Here is a 10,000-nt window from a genome sequence, read left to right on the forward strand (position 1 = left end):
CGTCCGATGCAGTGATTGAATGATTTACTAACTAGATGGTTTCCTAACGAATGATAAAAAATTGTTGTTTTTTTTGTAGTTTTTAAGGTTAAAAGTTTAAAGACTAATATATATATATATATATATATATATATATATATATATATATATATATATATATATATATATATATATATATATATATATATATATATGTACGGCATAATAACGTTGACAAATCGGGTCTCGCCAGATCACCGAAGTTAAGCAACCTTGAGCCTGGCTAGTACCAGATGAGTGACCATTTGGGAATTCTAGACGCTGTCTGTTCTCTTCGATTGTCCCGGCATTGTTTTCAACTCTTGCCACACAGATGTCACGCACAAGCACGCTTACAGTGGATATCCATAGTCTGTCAAGACTGAAAGAAAACTTCATAGTGTTATATATATATATATATATATATATATATATATATATATATAATGCATGTGTAGGCATAAACATAAAATACGCTAATACTTGTAATATATTTACATTAATAACCCAAATTGAGAAAGACTAATGTGTGTGTATGTATATATATATATATATATATATATATATATATATGTGATAAATTTCAAACAAGTAAAATATTTGTTTATTTTTATTTTCTTATCATTACGTTGCATTTTTATTTTCTTATCATTACGTTGCATTTGGCTTTCAAGCTCACTTGATGCGTATTTTATTTTATTTAAATTATAACGACGTTTCTATATGAACTGTCATTCTTTGACGATTTATATATATATATATATATATATATATATATATAAACTACTTCATTTACTCACACAAATTGTATATACGAAAGTATAGATTTATGCGTAAACTTTAAGTATTTACTTCAAAAGTGCTCAATACGTAGGTAGAGGTAGTTAGTAATCTATAAAATATATATGGGCATTAAGCTACACTGAATATTCTGCGTTTCATCCACTGTAGGATTCGTCAGGCTTATGCGCATAAGCCTGACGAATCCTACAGTAGATGAAACGCAGAATATTCAGTGAGCTTAATGCTCATATATATATTATAAATTACTATATATATATATATATATATATATATATATATATATCATTTTATGAATTGATTTCAATTATTAAAATACTTGATACCTACAATAGTGGATTGATTTTAAACGCCTTTTGAATCACAAAAAATGCTCTGCTCGTACATGCACAATCTTTGCGTAGCAACTCCCTTAATGCACCACTTTATCTTACCAGTCATCACTTTCTGAACGACGATAATTCTGGACTAGTGGGGATTTTCGTTTTGTGCCTAAATCTTGAGATCTCTTTAGTTGTATTTCTACACATTCTTAACATGAAATGTACCTAAATTGCTACTTTTGGGGGGAAACGGAAAACGGAATAGAGTTCCACGGGCGTGCACTTCTAAGAAAGATGTCCGCTTCCAGTGTTATTTTATTATTATTTTTTTTTATAATTACACATTAATTTTCTATTAGCACAACACATACTTTATTTTATCGTGGATTATCTTTTGACATGTTTATACGATATTAATTTTTAGATAAAGCCATAATATATTCAAATAATTCATGTTCCCCACGAAGGTTCGATTACTTTATCGTGTTCGAGGTAGTATGAACTGTGCTGTGGATACCAAACTGTTTTACGGTCATAGGCATTAACTGCATGATTAAAAAGAACAAAACATGAAGTGCTTTTAATTTTAAGCGTTATCATTATTATTCTCGTGCGTTTGTTTTTTTTTTATTATTTTACTATATTCATTAAATATTTAAAATTATTTCCCAACCATAGCAATTAAAATCAAAGCTTTATTGTTTGATGCCAAAATGTAAAACTCAATGAGATTGAAAAAAAAACGATTTGATACGTAAATCAATAATTATAGTTTGACAGTGAATCGATTAATCAATCATCAAACTCGACTCATGGCCCAATTTAAAACTCGATTTTATAAAATTCATAGAATTTTCGATCGATCTGTAAGCTCAATGCCACATCAAACTCTAAATAAATAAATAAATAAATAAATATTATTGGATTTGCTGCAACAAATATTGCACGCCTTTATTTTTATTTGTTTTCGATTTTCATCAGCCTATAGAAGATACTTTAAACTGTTTCCTGCTTATATTTTTAGACTAGAATACTTGAATCAGACATTAGTCGATGTTTGATGCATTTATTATGAACTGATGATATTTAATGCATTTATTATGAACGGGGATGAGAAATTACTTGATCGTAATAGGCCGGTTACGAAACGGAAAGTTACAAAAATTGTAACAGCTTTGCATAATTATAAATATACAACACATACACAAGCCTACCTTATAATCTAATGATGTAACGTACATTTATACAGCGATGATACGAAGAAGAAATTCATTTACATATGCAAACACACTATATGTGTTGTAAAGGGAGGGAGGGAGGTGGATTATATATCATGACATATTTATATCACACAGTGAGGTAGCAAGAGATATTTTTTTTATATAATTGGATCAGATATAAACGTATAAATTGTATGTATGTTTGTTTAGCCAGAATTACAGATATCTTTGTATGAACTGAATCATGTATCAGGGAGTTATCACACGGGTATATATTACAGTTCATATACAAGAATAATAATATATGCTTCAGAACTTCTTTCTTAACGAGTTCTATGTTCCTTTTGAGCTCTGTGATGAACCATGAAATGGCCAACACCATCCATTGAGACATCTGTTCTTCCTTCGTTTGTGAAGCCACCGAACAACACTTTATAGTTTTAAAATATACATTTATTTCAGTTGTCTCAAATGGGTTATACGGAGTCTGCATTTTTGTTTGCATGTTTATTCTTCCCAACCCGCTTCCTGACCGTCTATTCACCCCCGTAACTAACTCTCTACTCTGCATCTGTTTACTCTGAGTATCAAACTCCAACTCCCGATTCTAAACTTCCCGGCCTATTACCTCAGTTCATTTACGTCATTATACACAAGCACGGGTATCCCTTACATGTGGCATTTCCACGTTGCCTGCCCCAAATTATTGTGTTTACATATTAATGTAGCTATGTTATGCAAACATCCTTAGCTAAGCCTACGTTTATTTTATAAAAAATAAATGACTCATAATATAAACTATTTTACGACTATTTTTGATTAGACAGATTGATGGATAGTAACTAATTAACGTTTAACAATGTTATTTATTTAACCCTCCTCCTCCTTTTTTTTTACAAAATGTATATCTATGCATATACATACGCAATTTAAGTGTGCATATGCAGCGGCATTAAAAGTTATCTTCAGTTACGAGTGTACGTTATCTGACAGGGAAAACTGATATTAGCACAAATCCCACTTGACCGGAAGTAATTAATTTTACATGTGAAACTGTAAAAAGGATAAACATTGAATTAAATATGCTAGCTTAAAGAATTGAGTTGATTTTCAGCCATGACGTAATTATTCATTTGAAATCGTTTACAAAAATGTGGCGAAGATGTCTAGCACCGACTCATCGACGTTAAGCATACATATAACTCAAGATTAATCGTTGGTATTTACAGTTGTCAGATATTGTTAAAGAATAGCAATCTGTTGCCAAGCTCGCTGGAAAAATGGTGGGATCTTTCTGTTGTTCCAGTAGATATCGCACTGCTGATGAAATTCTCTACCTAATTAAACCACAGGTACGACAAATGGTGCGAGTAATGTTGCCAAATCTGGACAGGAGCTGCTAGAAAGACCGACAAATTTCGACGCACTCTGGAAACTGCCATTTTCTCTTCCCTACAACCACTTTCTCACAGAAGAAACGTTGCAAGTCTGTCTCTGGATATGGATCACACTTTTGCTTTGAAATCTACGCTTGAGTTCAGTCACATCAGGAGATTTTGAGAGCTTTTGAAACACCTTACGGAATAAGTGCTCTTACAAGACCTCCTTTCTAAAAGGGGTCATCACAAAACAGGAATTCGAATGAAGAAAATAAATCGTGCGAAACGCATTTTTGCTAGTGTGTATATATATATATATATATATATATATATATATATATACATGAGAGAGAGAGAGAAAATAAAAAGGAACAAACCGTATTATGTGTTCATCAACGTTTCGTCTTTATTTCGAGACTTCCTCTGGATGAATGAGATTAAGAAACAAAAAATACCAGTACAAAATATTTGAAAATGTTCCACGCGCACAGTGTGACGCAGTTCTATTTCAGAGAAACGGAAAAAGACGTTGGAAACTCAAAAAGAAGGGGAAGGGCTGACGCTGTTACAGAGAAGGAAATTTTAGTGACGTCATATAGTCTTTAATGTAATTTTAAAACTATGACCGCAGTAAATATGCTTATATGGAAAAAGATATATCTGTTGAAATTCAAATATAGGTTGGAACAGAACTGAAAATAGTGTTTGTTTATGTAATTTATTGATTGAGAGTATGTGTTAATAATTACAGAGGGTGTTCGAATGGTGTGAGAATGTTAACCTGTGTCTAGATATATATATAATATATATATATATATATATATATATATATATATATATATAACTACTTCATTTATTCGCATAAATTTAATATACGAAAGTATAGATTTATGCGTAAACTTGAAGTATTTACTTCAAAAGTTATCAATACGTAGGTAGAGCTAGTTAGTAATTCATAAAATATATATGGCGATTAAGCTACACTGAATATTCTGCGTTTCATCCAACTATAGGATTCGTCAGGCTTATGCGCTTAAGCCTGACGGATCCTATAGTTGGATGAAACGCAGAATATTCAGTGTAGCTTAATCGCCATATATATTTTATGAATTACTATATATATATATATATATATATATATATATATATATATATATGAGAGAGAGAGAGGGGAAGAGAGATGCGTTGTTGTCTTTTAGCGATAAATACGGTTAAATAGTGGCCTCGCCTCGAAGCTCATTTTTATTTACTTAAAATGTCGCCCACAATTTATTTAGGCGTATATAATATTTTATATATTTTTATTATCTTTAAAACAGAAATTTGCGTACATGCATGTTTCAAGATAACCACCCCTCGTCAGCGTAGCTTGACTGTTTCTAGGAATCGAACCCCAGACCATGTCTATCATAGTCAGGCGCGTTAACCTGTTAGTGGCGGAACAGGTTAACGGGCCTGTCTGTGATACCATGGTCTGAATTCCTAGAAACAGTCAAGTCTGGTATATTCAGATAAAGTTTTACACGTTTATCAACTAATGTAATTTACTCTGATGCGTATGCATCTCAATTATGCGAACATTACGATTTTGGTAATGTGTTCAAATATGCAATAATCGTATGAATGACTAAGGAATAAGTTGAAACATATACCAAATTGTAGGATAACAAATTGAGATAAAAAGCGTTTAATTGTGCTTGTTTCCTCTCCCGCATAGATATATCTCATCCAGTATGATACCCACTACGCGAATTTTTTTAATTAGTTAGGGTACACTAGGTATATATCGCCATCCACGTTGTTTTTTTTTTAAATTTACCTTATTTTATATTTCCGCTGCTGTTACTGTAGATCGAACTAGGCCACACAGCTATCCGGTCATTTACGTTTGTTCAAATTCGGATGTTCTTTTCTTTGTTTCAGATATTTCCCTCGCACGCACGCGTGCGTTCAAATAAATTTCTCCGTCGAGGTCGATCTTTTCTTTCAGTTTTTCTTTTTTTTTTTTAACTTCCTTCACCGTGTTGTCACATCGCGTACCGGCTTGGTCATGTGAAAATGTATTATGTTGCTGCTCTGATATGTATTATATAAATATGAGGCTAGAATGAACGATCACGTTCGAATTTTTGTTTTCTTTAAATAAAAAAAAAATTATAAAGGTTGAACAAATGTTGCTTTTTCGGCTTAATACATAGCCGTCATCAGGAATTAAAAAAATAAACAATACAATATATGTTATTCCTTTTTCTCTGACTTGCTGTGATGTCGTTTGGAAGTTAGTTTATCGAAGATGACGAGTGTGTATTGTGCATACCGAGCTTGTAAAATGTAGATTACTACTAATACTATACAGTAGTGCGTGCACAGGCGCTAACCACGTGACTGGAAAATACACAATCACAATATTCGGCATACTTATTCTGCCAAATTATATAATGACATGTATAAGAAAAAAGAAAGAAAAAAACGATAGTTTATATAAAAAAAAAAATCCTGATACCTGATGAAGACTTTGCCATTAGTCAAAAATTTTAAAATTTAAATAAATATTTGTGGATTAAAAAAAATGCAAACTAGCACGTCGTCGTTCTTTCTAACATCAGATTTTGAATTTCATTTTCTCCGTGCTCCTAAAAAGTGGATTACTACTAATACTATGTATTTATATGCATAAACGTCCCGTAACACGGATAAAAAACATGGTGTCTTGATGACAGTAAACATGGAAAAGTATATCTGTAGGTTGATTGCCATAAAGATATTTACATAATTTACTATCAAACTCATATTGCTCGTGAAATTATACTGAAAACTGACCGGCAACGTATGCATTGTCTGAAATTATAGGGTTTATACTTTTAACTTATGATAATGGTGTATAAGAAATGTATGGTTGGATATGGAGTCCTTGTAATTAATTTTGATGCAATTCTATCTCATCTGAAAGTGTGCGCAAAACGGATATAATAATTATGTTTTTGCTACACCCTATCTAAAGAAAAGATTCACACCAAATTTTTAATAAATCAATGCAGTATTTACAAGAAATATATAAAAAATGGTGGTTCTGACGCTAGTAAATTTTATACTAGCGAGTGGGGAGAGAACTTTTTTCTGTAGGAACATACGTTTTAATATAGTTTATATATATTGTCGAATGTTCGTATATATTATTATAGTGGCGTAATTTACAGGTTAAAAGAAATTGAGAGCCATCAGCTAAAATCGAAACAATGACAAAACGGTCTATAAAAATCCAATCAGTTGTGGCCCATAGCACCGCACTGCAACTTTTACTTTCGGAGAAGATAGTTTAAAAATATAGAGACAGACAGACAAGCATATTTTTAAAAAAAATATATATGAACAGTGACACCAAATTAGAACGATTTCAAATCAAAGCCAGTGAAGTATTCAGTTTTAATGCTCGTATTACCATTGAAATCGTGGAAATCTGTCATTTTTAGTCGGGTGCATGCCACTCTATAATTCACTACGTCGGTCGGTCTGTCCGTAACATTTTTGTGCTTGGATTTTTTGGTTAAGATCGAAGGTATGTTGTTAATAGCTGCTGTTCTTAGCCTTTTAAGGTTTTCTTGACCTTTTGGCCATGTTCAAAGTGTAGTTTCTGTTCCGGCAGATACTGCAGCAAATACTATATGTGGGGGCAACCCCGCATATAAGACCTTGGTCAATGTAGGGACAACCCTTCATACAGATTGTCACTATCTAACTCCCCTACTCCCCGGGGAGTTCGCCCCTATTTCCTCTTTACTCCTCACATTAAAAATCGGCCTTGTGCCTTATATGCTCGGTGGGGAGAGTAAATAAATACATTTTCTTGACCTTTTGGCCAACATAAAAGTGTAGTATCTGTTCCGACAGACGCTGCAAGCAAAGACCATATGTGGGGGCAGCCCGACATATAAGACCTTGGTCAATGTAGGCGCAACCCTTCATACAAATTATCACTATAAAGCCCCCCCCCTACTCCCCGCTGAGTTGATCCCCGATTTCCCCTTCACTCATCACATTAAAAATCGGTCTTGTACTAATTTTATCGATGGGGGAGCAAATAAATACCATTTTCTTGGCCTTTTGGCCAAGATCAAAGTTTAGTATCTGTTCTTACTACATGTTGTTCTGATTGGGATAGAAAGTGGGGGAAACCTTTTCTGCATCTATTTCATGTAAAATGATCACTCACTTTACAACAAGTCAGTCTCAAAGCCATTCAAGTCATTCTCCACATTATTCAAGCTGTTTTCGGTGATTCCAGTCATTTTATAAGCATTCAAGTCATTGTTAGGGGCATTCTATTCATCCTTAAGTTCATTAAAGTCATTCTAAGGCATTTACCCTTTTATTTATTTAAGTCATTTCAGCCCATTTTACTGTAATTTTAGTTTATCTTTAAGAATTTCATGTCAATCATACATTCAAACATTCCTTCATTACAGGAGAGCACGCGACTAGTGATTATCGGTTCAATTATATCTATAATTTTTCGCTGTAGTTGTGAATCACAGCGTTGAACTGGTTCGAAGCTTTTCATTATTTCTGCAGTAGTTTACTCCAAAATTGAGTTTGGCCTACATTGCTCTGTAGAGAATCTAATGTTTGTTTTATGAAATCATTTCATATGATGGCTGGAATTAAACTTATACTAAAAAATCCAGTAAGAGCTCAATGTGCTCTCTAGAGAAGCAGTTATTTAAAACGATTTCTTTACGTATAAAAATAAGTTTTAACGAGCATATCAAGCGGCCCATTTAAAGTACCGTACTTTACTGACAGTCTTATGGTTCTGTTTTCGATCTCAACTCGAATATTTATTTTTTTGTTAGAAGTTGACTGTTTAAAAAAAGGTTACTCGTGTGCGTATTTCTCAGCTTCTGTAGAAATTAACATATAATATTAAAAAAAATATGTGTGCTTGTATATATCTCTTTACATGTATGTATATATATATATATATGTGTGTGCGTGTGTGTATTTATGCATAAGTATGTGCGTGTGTATATGTATATATACATATGTGTGCAGAATTATATATATATATATATATATTGCTATTAGACCTCGCGCGAAAGAGCAGGGCACAAAATAGTAGTGCGTGCACAGGCGCTAACAACGTGACTGGAAAATACACAATCACAATATTCGGCATACTTATTCTGCCAAATTATATAATGACAAGTATAAGAAAAAAGAAAGAACAAAAAAAACGATTGTTTATATAAAAAAAAAAATCCTGATACCTGCTGAAGACTTTGCCATTAGTCAAAAATTTTTAAATTTAAATAAATATTTGTGGATTAAAAAAAATGCAAACTAGCACGTCGTCGTTCTTTCTAACATCAGATTTTGAATTTCATTTTCTCCGTGCTCCTGAAAAGTGGATTACTACTAATACTATGTATTTATATGTATAAACGTCCCGTAACACGGATGAAAAGCATGTTATCTTGATGATAGTTTAAATGGAAGAGTATATCTGTAGGTTGATTGCCATAAAGATATTTACATAATTTACTATCAAACTCATATTGCTCGGTAAATTATACTGAAAACTGACCGACAACGTATGCATTGTCTGAAATTATAGGGTTTATACTTTAAACTTATAATAATGGTGTATAAGAAATGTATGGTTGGATATGGAGTCCTTGTAATTAATTTTGATGCAATTCTATCTCATCTGAAAGTGTGCGCCAAACGGATATAATAATTATGTTTTTGCTACACCCTATCTAAAGAAAAAATTCACACCAAATTTTTAATAAATCAATGCAGTATTTACAAGAAATATATATACTAAAAATATTATATACTAGCGGGTAGGGATAGAACCTTTTTCAGTAGGAACATACGTTTTAATATAGTTTATATATATGGTCGAATGTTCGTATATATTATTATAGTGGCGTAATTTACAGGTAAAAAAGAAATTAATTGAGAGCCATCAGCTACAATCGAAACAATGAAAAAACGGTCTATAAGAATCCACTCATTTGTAGCCCATAGCACCGTACTGCAATTTTTATTTCGGAGTAGATAGTTTACAAATATAGAGACAGACAGACAAGCAGATTTAAAATATATATATATATATATATATATATATATGAACAGTGACACCAAATTAGAACGATTTCAAATGAAGACCAATGAAGTATTCAGTTTTACTGCCCGTATTACCGTTGAAATCGTGGAAATCTGTCATTTTTAGTCGGGTGCAAGCCACTCTATAATT

General features: G+C 32.3%; 1 long non-coding RNA gene and 1 pseudogene across 2 annotated transcripts in view; both read left to right on the top strand.

The window, feature by feature from the left end:
* LOC145241551 (uncharacterized) overlaps nt 1–10,000 on the top strand; it is a 1,723,551-nt gene that overhangs the window by 1,493,232 nt on the left and 220,319 nt on the right. The window lies entirely within an intron of this gene.
* On the top strand, nt 7,827–7,919 carry LOC145241855 (U2 spliceosomal RNA; annotated as a pseudogene).

This window comes from Euprymna scolopes, chromosome 20 (genome assembly GCF_053919585.1).
Source record: "Euprymna scolopes isolate OS-2025 chromosome 20, ASM5391958v1, whole genome shotgun sequence".
Taxonomy (NCBI): domain Eukaryota; kingdom Metazoa; phylum Mollusca; class Cephalopoda; order Sepiida; family Sepiolidae; genus Euprymna; species Euprymna scolopes.